Here is a 23,014-nt window from a genome sequence, read left to right as displayed (position 1 = left end):
ACTTCGGGAGGCTGAGGTGGGTGGATCACGAGGTCAGGAGTTTGAGACCAGCCTGACCAACGTGGTGAAACCCCGTCTCTATTAAATATTCAAAAATTAGCCAGGCATGGTGGCAGGCACCTGTAATCCCAGCTACTTGGAAGGCTGAAGCAGGAGAATCGCTTGAAACCAGAAGGCAGAGGTTGCAGTGAGCTGAGATTGCACCACTGCACTTCAGCCTGGGTAACAAGAGGGAAACTCCATCTCAAAAAAAAAAAAAAGAACATTCTATTTTATTTTTTTGAGACAAGGTCTTGCTCTGTTGCCCAGGCTGGAGTGCAGTGGCACAATCTCGGCTCATTGCAGCCTTCACCTCCCAAGGCTCAAGTGATCCTCTCACTTCAGCCCCGGGAGTAGATGAAACCACAGGCGCGTGCCATCATGCCCAGCTAATTTTTGTATATTTTGTAGAGAGAGGGTTTTACCGTGTTGCCCAGGCTGGTCTCAAATTTATAAGCTCAACCAATCTGCCCACCTCAGCCTCCCAAAGTGCTGGGATTACAGATGTGAGCCACCGCCCCTGGCCGATTTGTTTATGAATCTTATCAAGTCTGGCTTGTAAGGCTCTGTTTAGGGCAAAGTAGAATTTACTGATTGACCTAATCCATACTCTCAGCCCAAATTTCTCCACCAGAAACGTGTGACCTGCCCGTATCTGTCAGTTGGCTCCTGTTTTAAATGTTTTTTTTTTTTTTTTTTTGAGACGGAGTCTTGCTGTCGCCCAGGCTGGAGTGCAGTGGTGCGATCTCGGCTCACTGCAGGCTCCGCCCCCTGGGGTTCAGGCCATTCTCCTGCCTCAGCCTCCCGCGTAGCTGGGACTACAGGCGCCCGCCACCTCACCCGGCTAATTTTTTGTATTTTTAGTAGAGACGGGGTTTCACCTTGTTAGCCAGGATGGTCTTGATCTCCTGACCTCGTGATCCACCCACCTCCGCCTCCCAAAGTGCTGGGATTACAGGCATGAGACACCGCGCCCGGCCTGTTTTAAACATTTTAAAATTTTTCTTAGATTAAATGTTTAAAAAATTTCTTAGATGTTTAGGGGAACACTGTTTTTTTCTAATCAAAATCATGTGCCATAGCAGCATCTTAAAGATCAATTTCATTTCAAAGGGACTTTGGCAAGTCTTTCTCCTTTGAAGGTCCACTTCTCTCTCTTTCTCTCTTTTTTGAGGCAGGGTCTTGCTTGCTGTGTTGCTCAGGCTAGAGTGCAGTGGCATGATTACAGTTCACTGCAGCCTCAACTGCCTGGGTGCAAGTGATTCCCCCCACCTTAGCCTCCCAAGTAGCTGGGACCACAGACATGTACCACTATGCCCGGCTAATTCTTTAATTAATGTAGAGATGGAGGTCTTGCTATGTTGCCCAGGCTGGTCTTGAACTCCTAGGCTCAAGCAAACCTGCCATCTCTGCCTCCCAAAGTGCTGGGATTACAGGCATGAGGCACCGTGCTGGCACTTCTCTTACTGTCCCATAAGTGGAATAGCAAAGAATGCCTTGTGAAGTGTACAGTCAATACATTCCTTAATATAAATCAACTGTGTAATAGTAGCAGCATCAACAAATAGCCTATTTATTTTTGAGACGGAGTCTCACTCTTGCCCAGGCTGGAGTGCAGTGGCATGATCTTGGCTTACTGCAATCTCTGCCTCCCACGTTCAAGCAATTCTCCTGGCTTAGCCTCCCTAGTAGCTGGGATTACAGGCGTATACCACTATACCTGGCAAATTTTTTGTATTTTTAGTAGAGAGGGGGTTTCACCATGTTGCCCAGGCTGGTCTCAAACTCCTGACCTCAGATGATCCACCCTCCTTGGCCTCCCAAAGTGCTGGGATTACAGGCGTATATTAATGGCGTGAACCACTGCTCCCGGCCGACAACAGCCCACTGAAATGGAAAGGGTTACTCTTTCACTTTTTTTTTTTTTTGAGACGGAGTCTCGCTCTGTCGCCCAGGCTGGAGTGTGATCTCGGCTCACTGCAAGCTCCGCCTCCCGGGTTCACGCCGTTCTCCTGCCTCAGCCTCTCCGAGTAGCTGGGACTACAGGTGCCCGCCACCACGCCCAGCTAATTTTTTTGTATTTTTAGTAGAGACGGGGTTTCACCGTGGTCTCGATCTCCTGACCTCGTGATCCGCCCGCCTCGGCCTCCCAAAGTACTAGGATTACAAGCGTGAGCCACCGCGCCCGGCCTTACTCTTTCCTATTTAATGTGTCTAAATTTTATCTCCACTGATATTCTCCCCAGGTTATACTCTCCAACTTCCTAACCTCTTATAAGGAATCTTGAATCTTAATGAGGGTAGAACATTTGGCTTTTTGTGCTTGCATAAATCTTTCATGTTACATAAATAACATGGAGAGTATTTATGTCCCAGGTATCTTAAATTTAGTAAGTTTGGTGTCTTACACTCAGTAACTTGGTGCCTCCCCTGAGTGCCTCAGATCCAAACTGATTCATCCCACTGCCTCACTTGATTCCACTTGATTATGGATGGGTCTTTCCATCTGGGTTATTCTAGCTGTCTCAGAGCTCTTCCCTTCCCTACTGTTTTATCCACTCATTGTAGATTTGGTTTATCCAGTTTTGTCTGTGAGGAATGCATGTTTTCTGGGCTTGGGGCCAAATTTTTACTTAACTTTTGGGTAAAACTGTATCCCAGCTGCTTTTCTAGAGATGAGCTCTCTGAAACCAGTTTTATTTGTTTAGGAACCAGATAGCACATATTATGGTGGAAGATGCTATACCCATATTGAAAATAAAAACAATCTTGCTCTAAGTGGAACACGGTTGTCTATATGAGAGCCAATGTACTGATGAGTACTGGGCAGTTTCAGCTACAGGAGCTTCCAAATGGGCTACAGATATGATAAGGCTATGTAGTATTTTTGTAAGAGATACTGTTTAGTATGTTTCACATCTGTGTAGGATTTGTTTGTGATGTGCTGCTATTGAGTGATTGCCATGTTGTATGCTATGTGAATCCTCACAGCACAGAGCTGTGGATGCCATTATGCCAGTTGTACAGATGAGAAACTAAGTGATTTGCTCCAGTTAAGTGGTGCTATTAAACCAGGTGTCTGACACCAAAGAGCTCCCACCCCATGATATACCTATGGCCTCTTCAGCAGTGTTGATAGTAAAAGCTGAAATATGTGTGGCATCTGATCTTAAGCCTGGGCTTGTGTTTGAGGAGGAGGTGACAATAGCACTCTAGGCCCTGGTTAGGGAAACCTGGAAAAGAAACCTTATGTGTCTTTTACTCTTTTATTGAGGTTTGAAGAGCAATACTTTACTAGCATAGTTTATTTTACCTTTCAAATCGTTTTCTTTTCTTTTTTCTTTTTTTTTGAGATGGAGTCTCACTCTGTTGCCCAGACTGGAGTGCAGTGGTGTAGTCTCGGCTCACTACAAGCTCCGCCTCCCGGGATCACGCCATTCTCCTGCCTCAGCCTCCTGAGTAGCTAGGACTACAGGTGCCCGCCACCACGCCCGGCTAATTTTTTATATTTTTTAGTAGAGACGGGGTTTCACTGTGTTAGCCAGGATGCGATCTCCTGACCTCATTATCCGCCTGCCTTGGCCTCCCAAAGTGCTGGGATTACAGGTGTAAGCCACCACGCCTGGCTCCCCAAATAGTTTTCAAATCTGGCCTTTCCTCTGGCTTTTTAACTGGCCTTCTATTTTCAATCCCCTTTTATTCTGCCTTCCACATTTCTTCCAGCAAATTTTTTTTCTAGGCCATGTTTTGAATACAATGTGCTAAATACTGAGCCAGGTATCTTTATTGTACAATTTATATTCATTCACACTTGATCCACTTAAGACAATTTGAAGGTAGGGAATATCTTCATTTTACAAGTGAGGAAACAAACTGTGGTCCAAAGAATTTAAGTAGCTTGCTGACGCTCATGTAGCAAAATGAGCTGGTACTTGTTTTCAGTTTGAAACTGTGCTTTTGTTTTTCCTCTCTTTTTTTTTTTTTTTTTGAGACAGAGTCTCGCTCTGTTGCCCAGGTTGGAGTGCAGTGGCGCAATCTCGGCTCACCACAAGCTCCGCCTCCCAGGTTCATGCCATTCTCCTGCCTCAGCCTCCCGAATAGCTGGGACTACAGGCGCCCGCTACCACACCCAGCTACTTTTTTTTTTTTTTTTTTTTTGTATTTTTAGTAGAGACGGGGTTTCACGTGTTAGCCAGGATGGTCTCGATCTCTTGACCTTGTGATCCGCCCGCCTCAGCCTCCCAAAGTGCTGGGATTACAGGCGTGAGCCACCATGCCCGGCCCGAAACTGTGCTTTTAAGCATTAACATTCTATGCCACAGAGTGACCTTTATAAAAAGACAGATCTGCTTATACCATTCTGCTCTTGCTTGGAGGCTAAAATCCTATCTCCTTAGCAGGTCTCCAGGTTGCCGTATGTTCTTGGCCCTGTTACTTCTCCAGGCTCATTTTCTACTCTTCTCCCATACTTCCTACTTTATGCTTTAGTAATACAGACTGCTTGGATTTCCTTGAAAACATTCTGCTTTCTTGTCTCTGAATCATTGTTCATGAAATTCTCTTTTTTTTTTTTTGGGTGAGACAGGGTCGCTCTGTCACCCAGGCTGGAGTGCAGAAATGTGATCTCGGTTCACTGCAACCTCCACCTCCTGGGTTCAAGTGATTCTCCTGCGTCAGCCTCCCAAGTAGCTGGGATTACAGGCATGCGCCGCCGTGCCTGGCTAATTTTTGTATTTTAGTAGAGACGGGTTTCACCATGTTGGCCAGGCTGGTCTTGAACTCCTGACCTCAGGTGATCTGCCCGCCTCTGCCTCCCAAAGTGCTGGAATTATAGGCGTGAGCCACCACACCCGGCCAAAATTCCCTTTTTATCTTTATCTTTTTTTTTTTTTTTGAAACACAGTCTCACTCTTTTGCCCACCCTGGAGTGCAGTGTTGCAATCACAGCTCACTGCAGCCTCAACCTCCCAGGCTCAAGCAATCCTCCCATCTCAGCCTCCTGAGGAGTTGGGATCACAGGAGCATGCCACCATTCCTGGCTAATTATTTTATTTTATTTTTTGTTCCCTATGTTGCCCAGACTGGTCTTGAATTCCTATGCTTAAGCAGTCCTCCTGCCTCAGCCTCCCAGAGTGCTGGGATTACAGGTGTGGGTCATCACGCCTGGCTTGGCGATTTTTTTTTTTTAATTTATTTATTGTTGAGACAAGGTCTCACTTTGTTGCATAGGCTGGAGTGCAGTGGCGCAATTGTGGCTCACTGCAGCTTTGACTTCTTGGGCCCAAGCAATCCCCCCACCTCAGCCTCCCAAGTAACTGGGACTATATATAGGTGTGTGGTACCCTGCCCAGTTAATTTTTTTTTTCCCCCTGAGACCAAGTCTCACTCTGTTGCCCAGGCTGGAGTGCAGTGGTGTGATATCGGCTCACTGCAACCTCTGCCTCCTGGGTTCAAGTGATTATCGTGCCTCAGCCTCCCAAGTAGCTGGGACTACAGGCGTGAGCCACCATACCCAGCTAATTTTTGTATTTTTCCTCTTTAAATTTTTTAAATTTTATTTTTTTTTGAGATGGAGTCTCGCTCTTGTTGCCCAGGCTGGAGTGCAACGGCGTGATCTCGGCTCACTGCAACCTCCACCTCCTGGGTTCAAGCAATTCTCCCGCCTCAGCCTCTCAAGTAGCTGGGATTACAGGCGCCCGCCACCATGTCTGGCTAATTTTTGTATATTTAGTAGAGACTAAATATACGTGTTGGCCAGGTTGGTTTTGAACTCAGAACCTCAGGTGATCTGCCACCTGAAAGTGCTGGGATTACAGGTGTGAGCCACTGTGCCCTGCCATTTTTTGTATTTTTAGTACAGACAGGGTTTCACCATGTTGGCCAGGCTGGTCTTGAACTCCTGACCTCAGGTGAGCCACCCACCTCGGCCTCCCAAAGTGCTGGGATTACAGGCATGAGCCACCGCGCCTGGCCAGCTAATTTTTTTGTTCGTTTTGTAGAGATGGGGTCTCCCTATGTTGCCTAGGCTGGTCTCAAAGTCTGTGCTCAGCGATCCTTCCACCTTGGCTTCCCAAAGTTCTGGGATTACAGGTGTAAGCCACTACACCCAGCTTGATATTTTGTAGAGATGAGGTCTCACTTTGTTGCCCAGGCTGATCTCAAACTCTTGGACTCAAGCCATTCTCCCACCTCAGCTTCCCAAAATGCTGGATTATAGGCATGAGCCACCGAGTCTGGCCAGAAATTTCTTATCTTTGAAGTCCTTCCCGGTCATTCCCAGTCAATACCTCTGCCTACCCCATTCTCTGGACATTACCCAACTGTCCAATTCTTTCTTCAAAACTCTCTTTGAGTCTCACTCTTAGTGTTTTTTTGCCTTTCCTGACCTGACGTCTGTATCTTTGTGTCTCCAGCAGATGGTAGTTTTTTAATAAGTCTTTGTTGAGCTGAACAGAATTTTTGGAGATGTGACTCTCTAGAAGCAGACATTCCAGAGACCACCAAAGCTTCCACATTGGTAAGCTGTTTTGTAAATTTAAAAAACCTGAGTAGGTAAGGGTCAGTTTCTGACCTGAAGGATGTAAACATATTAACAAGAGCATGTTTAGATTTTGGTACCTGGCTGTATTAGAACTATCTTTGTAGAACCATCTTCTTCCTCCTTTTTAAACTTCTATTACTATTTAATATTCATTTTTGGACTAGTGCCCTAGGAGACTGTTCCTTATTTTAATGGCTTTCATTTCATGTGGTGCTTTCCAAGTATTGGTTCTCATCCATCCCGTCTACTTTTTCTCTGAAGCTTCGTAGAACAGCCTGATCCAAGCCCTGAGGGCCTCTTTATGTCAGGGTGCATAGAATGTGCATTTTAGTAGAAGGACCTCCTGGTTTTTGCCACGGTTCCCTCTCTGGTGTGTTTATCAAAGATCATCAGAGTCAATAGTTAGAAAGTAATAATACCGTAGCATTTGCTTTATCATTTTGCTGAGAAGGGTTTATTTTTTATTTTTTTTGTGTGTTTAAGCTTTTGATAATATATTTAGTGAGTTTTAACTAATTGTTAAGCCTGCAGATAATGAAAGTGTTGACTCTCACTGACACTGGAAAAGGCCCAGGTGTGGGAGGATTAGTTATTAGGTGGTAGACTATTAGCTTGTTCTCCACAGATCATGATGATCCCTTTTCTTTCACTGACATTTCTCTTAAATAATTCCTTAAATGTCCTGTGGTTATTTGTAAATCTTTCTTAAAACATGCCTCTTCCTGTCAAGTTTAGAAGGCAGCCCAGAGGGGGACAACTTTTGGAAAGCAAAATTAAATAATTGATTTAGGTATCAATGGGCTTTTCAGGGTTTTGAGTCTGCTGGCTATAGTATTTTAATCCTGATGTTAATGGCTTGTATAGATACAAACCCTTCTCAAGGGTTTGAGGCTGCTCCCAGTGCCTGGTAAAGCCTTAGGAAATCTCAGGCCAGGCTTCTTTTCTATTCTTCTCTTAAATTGTGATGCAGCAGTATGTCTCTGCCTTACACAGGAAAACAGGGAATGCTTCACTTTGGGCCACAGAATACATTAGATTTGGAGTCCTCCATTAGATGTAACTGAAGATAGGAGGTTTCTTTTCTATTCTCTTAAATTACAGTGAAGCAGTATGTCTCTGCCTTACGCAGGAAAACAGGGAATGCTTCACTCTGGGCCACAGAATACATTAGATTTGGAGTCCTGTAACTGAAGATAGGAGGTTTGTTATCTACATGTAAACATAGAGTCAGGTGTTAGGAATGGAGAGACTGGATAGGAGGAGGTATAAGGGGAGCTCTTGGGGTCTGCCCTTTCCTTTAGCCTTCTAAATAAGGCAAATTAGTATTACTAGGATTCGGCAAAACTTAGACATTGGCTTCTTGGCTTAACTATATAGCCTGTTGAAGACACTGGCTCAGGCCAGGCGCAGTGGCTCACACCTGTAATCCCAGCACTTTGGGGAGGCTGAGGTGGGTGGATGGCTTGAGCCCAGGAGTTAGAGACCAGCTTGGGCCACATGGTGAAACCACATCTCTATTTTTTTTTTTTAATTTTCTTTTTATTAAATTTTTAAAATTAAAAAAAGAAAGAAACTGGCTCAAATATAATAGGGGAAAAAGAGTTAAGAGAGAGCAGTCACAGCTTTGCAGGGGCATGTAGTGCATGTTACTTATATGTTAGGATGCTGTTAAGAAACAGCTTTTCATTTGAAGATCATGTGTTTGATTCTTTTCTGTAAGTTCAAATGAGGGAAGCCTTATTTCTTCCCATCTTGTTGATCACACTCCTGAAGTCAGTGTCCAGACCTGAGATTAGAACAAAGAGGCCTCTTCACTCCTGTACACTACTTACTACTCAGTCTAATTGCTAGTCGTCAGGTGCTTGGGGAAGCCTGCATGAGTTGCTAGAATGTCAGGAACATACCATATAGTTAATGTAGCGATTGTAAATAGGATTTTAAAAAAATTACACTTTCCAGCCTGGGCCACATAGACCCTGTCTCTACAAAAAGTGAAAAAAAGTTAGCTTGGTGTGGTGGCGCATGCCTGTAGTCTTAGCTACTGGGTTGGCGTGTGGGGGTGCTGAGATGAAAGAATCGCTTGAGCCTGGGAGGTAGAGACTGCAGGCTGCAGTGAACCGAGATCTCACCACTGTACTCCAGCTGCCTGGGTGACAAAATGAGACCTTGTCTTAAAAAAAATATATGTGTGTTTATATACTTGTAGGTATTGACTACATGGAAATATAATAGATTTTTATTTATTTTTTGAGATGGAGTCTTGCTCTGTCACCTACGCTGGAGTTCATTGCAGCCTCCGCCTCCCCTGTTCAAGCATTTCGGCCTCAGCTTCCTGAGTAGCTAGGATTACAGGTGTATGCCACCATGCCAGGCTAATTTTTGTATGTTTAGTAGTGATGGGGTTTCACCATGTTGGCCAGGCTGGTCTTGAACTCCTGACCTCAGGTGATCTGCCCCTCTCAGCCTCCCAAAGTGCTGGGATTACAGGCATGAGCCACTGTGCCCAGACTAAAATAGATTTTTCTTTATTGATCTTTCATGTAGCCACCTTACTGAGCTTCCCCTTTTTTTTTTTTGAGACGGAGTCTTGCTCTGTCGCCCAGGCTGGAGTGCTGTGGCGCGGTCTTGGCTCACTGCAAGCTCTGCCTCCCGGGTTCCCCCCATTCTCCTGCCTCAGCCTCCCAAGTAGCTGGGACTACAGGCGCCTGCTACCACGCCTGGCTAATTTTTTGTATTTTTAGTAGAGATGGAGTTTCACCATGTTAGCCAGGGTGGTCTGGATCTCCTGACCTCGTGATCCGCCCGCCTCAGACTCCCAAAGTGCTGGGATTATAGGCGTGAGCCACTGCGCCCAGCACTGAGCTCCCTTTATGTCTGGTAGTTTGAGTATAGATTTTCTATGTTGAAATAATGTAATCCTTGACTCTTTAAAGTTTTCTTTCTTTGTTCCAGTCCCTTTGCCTTTTTTTCGTCTTACTTATTGTAGACTCCAGTTTGATGTTGAGAGAAACACTGACTGACAGCGTGCAACCTTATCTTGTTCTGAATTTAAAGGATATGCTCCCAGTCATACTGTGTGGGGCTTGTTTCTAGTAGACTCTCTTTATCCAGTGAAAGTTTTCTTCAAGTTTGCTAAGAGTTTGTTCGCTTTTGTAATCATGAATAGGTTCTGAATTTTATCACAGCCTTTTCTGCGTTTCTTTTTTTTTTTTAATGACAGAGTCTCAGTCTGTCACCCAGGATGGAGTGTAGTGTTACCATCACAGCTCACTGCAGCCTCGAACTCCCAGGCTGAAGCTTTCCTGAATAGCTGTGACTATAGGCATGCACCACCATCTTTTCTGCATTTTTAGAGATAGTTATGTCTGTTGACCCTGTTGGCTCTTTCTTCTGTTTGATTAGTTCCTCGTATGTTTGTACGTTCAGATTGTGAGTAAGGCTTTATCTGTGGGAATCTCACATGGCCTGGGTTGAGATATGTGCCTGAGCTATTTTGCATTTGCTTCTAGGCACCTAAGATGTATCATTTGCCTAGGACCACTTTAGTTTTGGTTAATTTCTTGGACAGTGTAGATAAGTATATATTTAAACCTCAAACTGATTTGAGGGCCGACTGATGATTACAGGCTCCCATTTTGTCTCCATCCTCCAACCTAGGTTGATGCAGCTTTTATGTTGTCTTCTGTATTGGCTGGCAGATTTTTTTGTAGTTCACTCTTTCATGAGATTGTAACTCCTTAAGGTCCTGGCTTTAGATAGAGGTCATAGTTACTCCTTTTTAGCTTTTTTGAGCCCAAGGCATTATCTCTTATCTTTTATTTGTTCCCCAAGATTGGCAACCTCTTCTACCAGAACTGCTGCAGTGTCAGCTCTCAAGAGTATTAGTCTGTGTTTTCAGTTTGTTTTTCATTCTTGGTCCTTGGGGGTTTATATTACCTTTTTATAAGCATAGCTGTGAATCATTTAAAAAGGACAGTTATCATAATTTTATCCACATTTCTAGGTGTTTTGCAGTGGGATAAGTTGCAGGGTCTCTTAACCGCCAAGGTACCAAGTAGGAAGTTCTTGTCCAACTTGTTGGATGTACCTTTTTCATTGTGTTATCTTGTTGGTTTCTACCAGTTATTCAAGTACTTCCTCTCAGTACTTTTTTTTGTTAACTTTTGCAATTTTTTTGTTTTTGCAGATAATAATTTTACAGGCTTTTGCTGCAAAAATGGAATCAATAGGGAAGCTATAAAATGACATACTTAATCTTGGTTTGTGTTAATTCTGAAATTTGAAATGGGTGTATTTCATAGTTATTGATCAAGATAGCAGCAGCACTAAAGGTGTTTGTGAAACGACATGGGTCTTTTTCATCGTTTTATGTGAGTGGTGTTTTTCAGAGTCTATCCAAGCTCAAAATACGTAATTATTCTTTTAATTTTAATATTTTATTTGCTGTAAAGAGTAAACTCCAGTTGGTATAGTATTAATATGTAGTCAAAAATCTAAGTAGAAGCCTTTTCAGTATGTCATATCCAAGCTAGCACAAAAAATAATTTAGTGCAGAAATAAGGCAGGAGAATCCCTTGAGCCCAGTAGGTCAAGGCTGCAGTGAGCTATGTTGGTGCCACTGCACTTGAGCCTGGGTGACAGAGCAAGACCCTGTCTCAAAAAAACAAAACAAAACAGGAATATCTTAAAAATGGGGACATTTGGATGTGAAGGTGAAGTTCTGCTGACACTTAACTCCTGTCAGAATTGTTATGGTAGCTCATGTTTTTTATCTTTAGTTAGTGGGAGAGATGATGAGATTCTAGAAATGGAAGTGGCTGCAGTGTGGGGCATTTGGTAGTTTATTACTTAGTATGGCTGAGTGGCAGCCTCCAGCCCTGGTTTATAATGTTCTGCAGCTGTCACCGTTGACTTAGCTGGGCCTTTTATTCAGCTTCACTGTTATGTAACAGTGAGTTGCACTCCTCATTCTTGTATGCTGTGGTGAGCAGGAGGGAGGATTAGCTCCTCATCCTGTCCTTTTTCTGTCATTCACTTCTCTTCCCTTTTTTGGACAGACATTTTTATTTTGGCTGCAGTGCTGGGGAAATGTCCACTTGAGACTAGGTCATAAGAATGTTTAATAACTACTTGTTGATTGAATAACCAGAAGATTGTAACTTCATTAACCCTCCTACTCAAATGCAGGCCTAGAGTCTCTGTCCTTGAGATTTGGCAGTTTTTTCTAGGTGTTCCACTTTTATTCTTCACTCTCGGTCAACTAGATTGTCTGAGACAATGAATATTAACAACTGTTATAGGGTGACACAGTGAGCACTGGTGAGGCAGGGATTTGGGGTTTAATTCCAGGCTGCAGCCCCATGGTTAGAAACTATGCAGACCTACATGGTGCTCTTAACTGCCCTAGGATGAATGAGTATCCTTGAGCAGTAGGGTACCAGGTTGGAGAGTGTAGAAGTGTTCAGGGCAGGATGTGTAATTAAGAAAGAAAATGCATTGTAAATTTCCTGGTGGAGAATGTAGTGCTATCTTTCATTTTTGTGTTAGGGATATAATTTTATATTATCATATGTTTTAATTTGGTATTTATTCAAATTGTCAACCTTAAATAATGCATTTCAGAGGATATGATTAAGTATGGAGTTTATTTGAGTGCAAAGCTTGAGGATTGCCACCTGGAAACACTGAGTCCAAGCAAATGGGGTCAGCATTCCAAAGTGGAGGAGTTAAGGTTTCACTTATGTAGGTAGAGACAGAGAAGTTCCAGCAGGATTATAGCATTTTCTACAGAAGACCAATGCATATCTACAACCATTTGATTGGTTACAGATTGCTACATTTCAAGCAAGATTACTTTATTACTTAGTAAGTAGGGGCAGGGATCTGAGAGGTCTTATCTCTAGTGCCACTGGTCTTCCTAATAATTTACAGAAAAAAATATAGAAGTTATAGCTGCATGCCAAGTCACTCAGGCAGAATAACCACATTCCTCTCAAGGCTCAGAATAATTTAAAATTCTAACAGCTTTAAGTTTGAATTATTTATTTTCACAAAATGATGCAGACTTCTTTGATGGCCCAAAATGGTATTTTTGTTGATTCTCTCTATTTTTTTTTTTAGACGGAGTCTTGCTCTGTCACCCAGGCTGAAGTGCAGTGGTGCAATCTCAGCTCACTGCAGCCTCCACCTCCCAGGTTCGAGCAGTTCTTCTACCTCAGTCTCCCAAGTAGCTGGGATTACAGGCATCCACTACCACGCCCAGCTAATTTTTGTATTTTTAGTAGAGACTGGGTTTTACCATGTTGGCCAGGCTGGTCTTGAACTCCTGACCTCATGATCCGCCCGCCTTGGCCTCCCAAAGTGCTGGGATTACAGGCATGAGCCACTGTGCCCGGCCTAATTCTCTCTGTTTTTGAGTCAAATAGTCTTACTGCTTTTTGTTCTTATCTGAGTTCTTTTATTTGATGCATATATTTGTGCATCATAGTGCCTGGCACAGTGTCTTTTTAATTTATATTTTTATATATGCTAACATTTTATTTATTATTATTTGTTTTATTTTACTGTATTTTCAAGACACAGTCTCGCTCTGTTGGCTGGAGTGCAGTGAAGTGATCACAATTCACTGCACCCTTGACTCCCTGGGCTCAAAATACTTCCACTTCACCTTCCTGAGTAGCTGGGTCTACGGACGTGCACCACTATGCCCAGCTGATTTTTTAGTATTTTATAGAGACAGGGTCTCACTATGTTGCCCAGGCTGTTCTCAAACTCCTGGCCTCAAGTGATCCTCCTGCCTTGGCCTCCTAAAGTGTTGGGATTACAGGTGTGAGCCACTGTGCCCAGCCTTTTGAATTTTTTTTTTTTTTTTTTTTTTTTTGAGACAGTCTCACTCTTACCCAGGCTGGAGTGCAGTGGCACGATCTCAGCTCACTGCAGCCTCTGCCTCCTGGGTTCTAGCAATTTTCCTGCCTCAGCTTCCTGAGTACCTGGGATTACAGGCTCCTGCCACCACGCCTGGCTAACTTTTGTATTTTTAGTAGAGACGGGATTTCACCATCTTGGCCAGGCTAGTCTTGAACTCCTGACCTCTTGATCCACCTGCCTCGGCCTCCCAAAGTGCTGAGATTTACAGATGTGAGCCACTGCACCTGGCCATCTTTTAAATTTTTATTTATTTATTTATTTATTTAGAGACAGAGTCTTGCACTGTCGCCCAGGCTGAAGTGCAGTGGCGCGATCTCGGCTCACTGCACCCTCTGCCTCCTGGGTTCAAGTGATTCTCCTGCCTCAGCCTCCCAAGTAGCTGGGATTACAGGTGTATGCCACCACACCCAGCTAATTTTTGTATTTTTAATAGAGATGGGGTTTCACCATGTTGGCCAGGATGGTCTTTATCTCTTGACCTCGTGATCCGCCTGCCTTGGCCTCCCAAAGTGCTGGGATTACAGGCGTGAGCCACCGGTGCCCAGCCCTATTTTTAAGAATCAATGTTTTGTCATTGGCATGGTGTCTTTATACAGAAAATGCATAGGCTTTTATTTATTTGTTTATTTTTGAGATGGAGTTTTGCTCTTGTTGCTGAGGTGGAGTGCAATGGCATGATCTTGGCCCACTACAATCTTCGTCTCAGGGGTTCAAGCGATTTTCTTGCCTCAGCCTCCTGAGTAGCTGGGATTACAGGCGCCTGCCACCGTGCCTGGCTAATTTTTGTATTTTAGTAAAGATGGGGTTTCACCATGTTGTCCAGGCTGGTCCCGAACTCCTGACCTCAGGTGATACACCTGCCTCAGCCTCCCAAAGTGTTGGGATTACAGGAGTAAGCTGCTGCTCTCAGCCAGAAAATGCGTAGGCTTTGAACTAAATAAATTGTTTGCATTTCTGCCTTTCCCTTTGATCATCATTTTTTTTCTCCAAAATAAAGGTCAGCCACCTTTTCCATTAAAATATTTTCTCAGGCTTTTAGTTCATCCCAGCCTTTGCCCCTTGTTCCCTCTACTGTGACAATATTTCCTGACCATAAGGTCCTTGTATGAATTATTTTGGTCTTTGTACCTCCCATTTTGGTGTCTAATGAAATTTGGCTTTGTCTCTGTGGAATACCTGCTTTTTTTTTTTTTTTTTTTTTTTTAAAGACATAGTCTTGCTCTGTTGTCCAGGCTGGTGTGCAGTGGTGCGATCTTGGCTCACTAGAACCTTCGCCTCCCGGGTTCAAGCAATTCTGCCTCAGCCTCCCAAGTAACTGGGACTATAGGTGCATCACTATTTTTAGTAGAGATGGGATTTCACTATGTTGACCAGGGCGGTCTCAAACTTCTGACCTCAGGTGATCTGCACACCTGGGCCTCCCAAAGTGCTGGGATTACAGGCGTGAACCACCATGCCTATCCTCAAATAGCTTATTTATCTGATGAGTGGTGGGACATGCATAGTTGGGTATGTGTATGTGTACGCATGCACACGCTCATGGCATTTTCTAGTCTTTGACAGGTGCCGCTTCTTCCCAAGAATTAACATCTATTATTTTCCACTTATAGAAATAGGGTTTTTTTTCTTTTTTACTTTATTGTTTATTATTTATTTATTTATTTATTTTTGGAAATAGAATTTTTCTGCACTTCCTCTTACTTGCAAAATCTGTAGTCTGGATTTTGTTCAGACTCCATATACTTTTCCCCAGAGAATAGGAGTATTTGTTTAAAAGAAGCCTTTTTTCTACTTCACTATTTTGGTTTTAAGTGAAATGTACACTGTCTTTCTCATCTATCTTTGCTAATATTCACTTGTTACTGTTTTCTTCAGTATTTATGTCCAGCGTTAGACTAGAGAGAGACTTACAGGGCTCTATACATTACTTGTACATATGTAACTGTGATTGGTTAGAAGTGGTGTAAATCTGGCCAGGCAATGGTGGCTCACGCCAATAATCTGAGCACTTTGGGAGGCTGAGGTGGGTGGATCACCTGAGGTCAGGAGTTCGAGACCAGCCTGGCCAACATGGTGAAACCGCCCCCCGCCCGTTTATATTAAGAATACAAACATTAGCCAGGCGTTGTGGCGGGCACCTGTAATCCCAGCTGCTCAGGAAACTAAGGCAGGAAAATCGCTTGAACCCGAAAGATGGAGGCTGCAGTGAGCCGAGATTGTGCCACTGCACTCTAGCATGGGTTTCAGAGTGAGACTCCGTCTTAAAAAAAAAAAAAAAAAAGGCTGGACATGGTGATTCACGCCTGTAATCCCAGCTACTTGGGAGACTGAGGCACATGAATTGTTTGAACCTGGGAGGCAGAGGTTGCAGTGAGCTATGATTGTGCCACTGCACTCCAGCCTGGGCGACAGAACAAGACATCTCAAAAAAAAGTAAAAGGTGCTATAAATCTTTTTTTTTTTTGAGATGGAGTCTTGCACCATCACCCAGGCTCGAGTGCAGTGGCATGATCTGGGCTTACTGCAACCTCCGCCTTACGGGTTCAAGCGATTCTCCTGCCGCAGCCTCCCGAGTAGTTGGGATTACAGGTGCCCGCCACCATGCCCAGCTAATTTTTTGTATTTTTAGTAGAGATGGCATTTCACCATGTTGGCCAGGCTGGTCTCGAACTCCTGACCTTGTGATTCACCCGCCTCAGCCTCCCAAAGTGCTGGAATTACAGGTGTGAGCCACCGCGCCCGGCAATAGGTGCTATAAATCCTAAGCTCTCTTATTTCTACAGTGCTGAGATGTGTGTGTGTGTATATGTGTGTGTGTAGGAGCCTAAAACAGAAACAGAAAATGTGGGCACAGGTTAGAATAACTTTGTCCATAAAGTAATAGTGAAATATTTAATCTAGATGGATACATAAGTCTCTTTACAAGATTCTTCAGAACTGGGCCACATCCATACACAGAGGGAGGGCAAGCTGGTGAGTACAATTTCTACCTGCTTGTGGGGTGCTGTTTATTTATGTCATTGATCATGCCTAGAGCCTTCCAGAGACAAGCCAAGTGAGACTTTTTCCTCAGAGATGGTTCTAGTTCCTGCTGTGCTCAGAGGAAGAAGGAAAGAGACTCACCCCTTTAGAAGGTAGGCTTAATTAGCCTTTTTAACCCTAAGTCATTGTGTCTTAAAGGAAAGGAAGTTTGTTACTAATTTGTTATTGACTAACTACAGAGAATAGTCAGTTAGGTTATATTTCAAATCTATCTATTTTGTTTTTTTTTTTTGAGATGGAGTCTTGCTCTGTTGCCCAGGCTGGAGTGCAGTGACACAATCTCACTGCAACCTCCACCTCCTGGGTTCAAATGATTCTTCTGTCTCAGCCTCCAAGTAGATGGGATTACAGGCATGCACCACCACGCCCGAGTAGGTGGGACTATAGGTGGGTGACCACCCCTGGCTAATTTTTGTATTTTTAGTAGAGATGGGGTTTCGCCATGTTGGCCATGCTGGTCTCGAACTCCTGACCTCAGGTGAGCCACTGCGCCCAGCCCAAATCTATACTTTGAAGTGAGATATTTTGGGATTTGTTAAGTGTTTAAATCTTTGGTGAACTAGGGAAAGAAATTTTTATTTTCTTCCTTGTAATTGTCTTTTAGAAAGTTATTTATTTATATTTTAAAATTATACTTTAAGTTCTAGGGTATATGTGCACAACGTGTAGGTTTGTTACATATGTATATATGTGCCATGTTGGTGTGCTGCACCTATTAACTCGTCATTTACATTAGGTGTATCTCTTAATGCTATCCCTCCCCCGACCCCTACCCCACAATAGGCCCCAGTGTGTGATGTTCCCCACCCCGTGTCCAAGTGTTCTCATTGTTCAGTTCCCACCCATGAGTGAGAACATGCAGTGTTTGGTTTTCTGTCCTTGTGATAGTTTCCTCAGAATGATGGTTTCCAGCTTCATCCATGTCCCTACAAAGGACATGAACTCATCTTTTTTAATGGCTGCATAGTATTCCATGGTGTATATGTGCCACATTTTCTTAATCCAGCCTATCATCGATGGACATTTGGGTTGGTTCCAAGTCTTTGCTATTGTGAATAGTGCCGCGATAAACATAACATGTGCATGTGTCTTTATAGCAGCATGATTTATAAACCTTTGGGTATATACTCAGTAATGGGATGGCCGGGTCAAATGGTATTTCTAGTTCTGGATCCTTGAGGAATCGCCACACTGACTTCCACAATGGTTGAACTAGTTTACAGTCCCACCAACAGTGTAAAAGCGTTCCTATTTCTCCACATCCTCTCCAGCACCTGTTGTTTCCTGACTTTTTAATGATGGCCATTCTAACTGGTGTGAAATGGTATCTCATTGTGTTTTGATTTACATTTCTCTGATGGCCAGTGATGATGAGCATTTTTTCATGTGTCTTTTGGCTTCATAAATGTCTTCTTTTGAGAAGTATCTGTTCCTATCCTTTAACCACTTTTTGATGGGGTTGTTTGATTTTTTCTTGTAAATTTGTTTAACTTCTTTGTAGATTCTGGATATTAGCCCTTTGTCAGATGGGTAGATTGTAAAAATTTTCTCACATTCTGTGGGTTGCCTGTTCATTCTGATGGTCATTTCTTTTGCTGTGCAGCAGCTCTTTAGTTTAATTAGATCCCATTTGTCAATTTTGGCTTTTGTTGCCATTGATTTTGGTGTTTTAGTCATGAAGTCCTTGCCCATGCTTATGTCCTGAATGGTATTGCCTAGGTTTTCTTCTAGGGTTTTTTTGGTTTTAGGTCTAATATTTAAGTCTTTAATCCATCTTGAATTAATTTTTGTATAAGGTGTAAGGAAGGGATCCAATTTTAGCTTTCTACATATGGCTAGCCAGTTTTCCCAGCACCATTTATTAAATAGGGAATCCTTTCCCCATTTCTTGTTTTTGTCAGGTTTGTCAAAGATCAGATGGTTGTAGATGTGTGGTATTATTTCTGAGGACTCTGTTCTGTTCCACTGGTCTATATCTCTGTTTTTGTACCAGTACCATGCTGTTTTGGTTACTGCAGCCTTGTAGTATAGTTTGAAGTCAGGTAGCGTGATGCCTCCAGCTTTGTTCTTTTGGCTTAGGATTGTCTTGGCAATGCGGGCTCTTTTCTGGTTCCATATGAACTTTAAAGTAGTTTTTTTCCAATTCTGTGAAGAAAGTCATTGGTAGCTTGATGGGGATGGCATTGAATCTATAAATTACTTTGGGCAATATAGCCATTTTCACGATATTATTCTTCCTATCCATGAGCATGGAATGTTCTTCCATTTGTTTGTGTCCTCTTATATTTCGTTAAGCAGTGGTTCGTAGTTCTCCTTGAAGAGGTCCTTCACGTCCCTTGTAAGTTGAATTCCTAGGTATTTTATTCCCTTTGTAGCAATTGTGAATGGGAGTTCATTCATGATTTGGCTCTCTGTCTGTTATTGGTGTATAGGAATGCTTGTGATTTTTGCACATTGATTTTGTATCCTGAGACTTTGCTGAAGTTGCTTATCAGCTTAAGGAGATTTTGGGCTGAGACAGTGAGGTTTTCTAAATATACAATGATGTCATCTGCAAACAGGGACAATTTGACTTCCTCTTTTCCTAATTGAATACGCTTTATTTCTTTCTCTGGCCTGATTGCCCTGACCAGAACTTCCAACACTATGTTGGATAGGAGTGGTGAGAGAGGGCATCCCTGTCCTGTGCCAGTTTTCAAAGAGAATGCCTCCAGTGTTTGCCCATTCAGTATGATATTGGCTATGAGTTTGTCATAAATAGCTCTTATTATTTTGAGATATGTTCCATCAATACCTAGTTTACTGAGAGTTTTTAGCATGAAGGGCTGTTGAATTTTGTCAGAGGCCTTTTCTGCATCTATTGAGATAGTCATGTGGTTTTTGTCTTTGGTTCTGTTTATATGCTGGATTATGTTTATTGATTTGTGTATGTTGAACCAGCCTTGCACCCCAGGGATGAAACCAACTTAATCGTGATGGATAAGCTTTTTGATGTGCTGCTGGATTCGGTTTGCCCGTATTTTATTGAGGATTTTTGCATCCATGTTCATCAGGGATATTGGTCTAAAATTCTCTTTTTTTGTCGTGTCTCTCTCTGCTGGGCTTTGGTATCAGGATGATGCTGGCCTCATAAAATGAGTTAGGGAGGATTCCCTCTTTTTCTGCTGATTGGAATAGTTTCAGAATGAATGGTACCAGCTCCTCTTTGTACCTCTGGTAGGATTCGGCTGTAAATCCATCTGGTCCTGGACTTTTTCTGGTTGGTAGGCTATTAATTATTGCCTCAATTTCAGAGCCTGTTATTGGTCTATTCAGGGATTCAGCTTCTTCCTGGTTTAGTCTTGGAAGGTTGTATGTGTCCAGGAATTTATCCATTTCTTCTAGATTTTCTAGTTTATTTGTGTAGAGGTGTTTATAGTATTCTCTGATGGTAGTTTGTATTTCTGTGGGATCAGTGGTGATATCCCCTTTATCATTTTTATTGTGTCTATTTGATTCTTCTCTCTTTTCTTTTTTTTTTTTTTTTTTTTTTTTTGAGACAGAGTCTTGCGCTCTCACCCAGGCTGGAGTGCAGTGGCGCGATCTCGGCTCACTGCAAGCTCCGCCTCCCGGGTTCACACCATTCTCCTGCCTCAGCCTCTCCGAGTAGCTGGGACTACAGGCGCCTGCCACCACGCCCGGCTAATTTTTTTGTATTTTTAGTAGAGACGGGGTTTCACCGTGGTCTCGATCTCCTGACCTTGTGATCCGCCCGCCTCGGCCTCCCAAAGTGCTGGGATTACAAGCGTGAGCCACCACGCCCGGCCTCTCTTTTCTTCTTTATTAGTCTTGCTAGCTGTCTATCAATTTTGTTGATCTTTTCAGAAAACCAGCTCCTGGATTCACTGATTTTTTTTGAAGGGTTTTTTGTGTCTCTATCTCCTTCAGTTCTGCTCTGATCTATTTCTTGCCTTCTGCTAGCTTTTGAATGTGTTTGCTCTTCCTTCTCTAGTTCTTTTAATTGTGATGTTAGGGTGTCAGTTTTAGATCTTTCCTGCTTTCTCTTGTGGGCATTTAGTGCTATAAATTTCCCTCTACACACTGCTTTAAATGTGTCCCAGAGATTCTGGTATGTTGTGTCTTTCTTCTCATTGGTTTCAAAGAACATCTTTATTTCTGCCTTCATTTCGTTATGTACCCAGTAGTCATTCAGGAGCAGGTTGTTCCATTTCCATGTAGTTGAGTCCTTTTGATGAGTTTCTTAATCCTGAGTTCTAATTTGATTGCACTGTGGTATGAGAGATAGTTTGTTATAATTTCTGTTCGTTTACATTTGCTGAGGAGTGCTTTACTTCCAACTATGTAGTCAATTTTGGAATAAGTGTGATGTGGTGCTGAGAAGAATGTATATTCTGTTGATTTGGGGTGGAGAATTCTGTGGATGTCTATTAAGTCTGCTTGGTGCAGAGCTGAGTTCAATTCCTGGATATCCTTGGTAAGTTTCTGTCTCGTTGATCTGTCTAATCTTGACAGTGGGGTGTTAAAGTCTCCCATTATTATTGTTTGGGAGTCTAAGTCTCTTTGTAGGTCTCTAAGGACTTGCTTTATGAATCTGGGTGCTCCCATATTGGGTGGATATATATTTAGGATAGTTAGCTCTTCTTGTTGAATTGATCCCTTTACCATTATGTAATGGCCTTCTTTGTCTCTTTTGATCTTTGTTGGTTTAAATTCTGTTTTATCAGAGACTAGGATTGCAACCCCTGCTTTTTTTTGTTTTCCATTTGCTTGGTAGATCTTCCTCCATCCCTTTATTTTGAGCCTATGTGCGTCTCTGCTTCAGCTCACACTCCATGGGCTCCACCCAGTGTCCGACAAGCCCCAGTGAGATGAACCTGGTACCTCGGTTGGAAATCCAGAAATCACCCATCTTCTGTGTCGCTTATGCTGGGAGCTGTAGACTGGAGCTGTTCCTATTTGCCATCTTGGAACCTCCCCCCAGTTATTTATTTATTTTTGCCTCTAAATACTTTATTATTTCATTCATAGACACATCATTATGTATTTCCTAAGGTCATTCTGTTACATAACCACAGACCAATTCTCAAAATCAGGAAATTTAATATTGATACAATACTATTATCTAATTTATATTCTATACTCAATGGCATCAGTTGTCCCTAGCTATTATTTCCCCTAGGCTTTTATAGCTATTTTCTCCCCCACACTCCACCCCTGCCCCACCCCTGGTCCAGGATCTAACCCAGGATCCAACCCAGGATCCCTCATTGCATTTAGTCTATTATAATCTGAAACAGTTTTTGGAGGATTATTTTACATACATGTTGAGGTATACACAGGTAGTCCCAGGATCCTTGTCTTCTAATTCTCATTCTGATCCTGACTTCCTCATGGCATTCTAGGGAACGGTGCTGCTTCCTTGAGAGGAAAAGGATTGTGTTTGAATATAACTCATTTGTGTAATTCAGTTCCTCTGCATTTTAGTAGCAACTAATAGATTTGGTAGCCTGAGGAGGTGTGTTGGCCAAGGGAGAGGAGATAGACTGCTGATGGTTAGGCTGCTGATGGAATGTATTTTGAACTGCTCAGATCACTAATGATCTTCATTGGTTCTGCTGGTTTTGAAGCAGGATATTTCCCTGACCCCCTCATGGGTGGGAACTGGAGTGCATGGGGACCAGCAGGAGTGAACTCCGCTCACTCGCTGCTGTACTCATCATGGAAGGGGGAGCACTGGTGAGTGGGTGCAGGAGCTGGGGCTAGTGCTTTTGGGCACTGGGAAGAGCAAACTCTTTATTGGCCCTGTGGCAGCATCTAGGGGAGGGTGCCTGTGACCCCTGAAGCCCCAGAGGAAGTGTTGCAATACTCTTTTAGCTTTGTAATCTGTGGATGGCTTAAGTGTTAACAGCTCAGTGGAGGGTCCACGTGACAGCCTCTTGCACCCACCCTCATAGCACCTGAGTTCTTGTTCGGTGTCCAGGAAGAATGAGGTCACACGAACGAATTGAAGGTGGTAAATGCGGGGGATTTTATTGCCGATGAAAGTGGCTGTCAGCCAGAAGGGGAGCTGAAAAGGGGACAGAGTGGGACTGTAATCTTCCCCTGTAGGCCTTCCCTGGCTGGACTCCTCTCCGAAGCTACACCATCAAGCTGTCCCTCTGAAGTCAAGCCGCTTTTCTGTGACATCCAGCCATAGTCTCTGATGCACACCTGCTTCTCCTCTCTCTGCAGGCTGAGCCTGGGCTTTTTTTTTTTTTTTTTTTTTTGAGATGGAGTCTCACTGTGTCGCCCAGACTGGAGTGCAGCGGCGCAATCTCGGCTCACTGCAAGCTCCGCCTCAAGCCTGGGGTTTTTATGGGTGCAGGATGGGGGGCAGGGCGGGCTATGGGTGATTTTGGAAAAGGAAACATTTGACTTGGAAAACCGATGGAAGTTCTCACTTTGGGCCGTGGTTCCAGGCTTGAG

The 23,014-nt window shown here is 43.3% G+C and overlaps 1 protein-coding gene across 5 annotated transcripts in view; it reads left to right on the top strand.

Moving 5' to 3' along the window:
- The window catches only part of RAD54L2 (RAD54 like 2), a 128,958-nt gene that overhangs the window by 20,085 nt on the left and 85,859 nt on the right, over window positions 1-23,014 (top strand). The window contains exon 1 of one of the 5 annotated variants that reach the window (XM_058441868.1): window positions 16,319-16,641. The exons of the other annotated variants lie outside the window; for them this stretch is intronic. The gene's annotated coding sequence lies outside the window, so the exon portion shown is untranslated. Of the gene's footprint in view, window positions 1-16,318; window positions 16,642-23,014 lie in introns of those variants that run through there. 5 annotated transcript variants of the gene reach the window in all.

This window comes from Hylobates moloch, unplaced genomic scaffold (assembly GCF_009828535.3).
Source record: "Hylobates moloch isolate HMO894 unplaced genomic scaffold, HMol_V3 SCAFFOLD_8, whole genome shotgun sequence".
Lineage (NCBI taxonomy): Eukaryota > Metazoa > Chordata > Mammalia > Primates > Hylobatidae > Hylobates > Hylobates moloch.
This window is presented reverse-complemented; position numbering and strand designations above follow the sequence as displayed.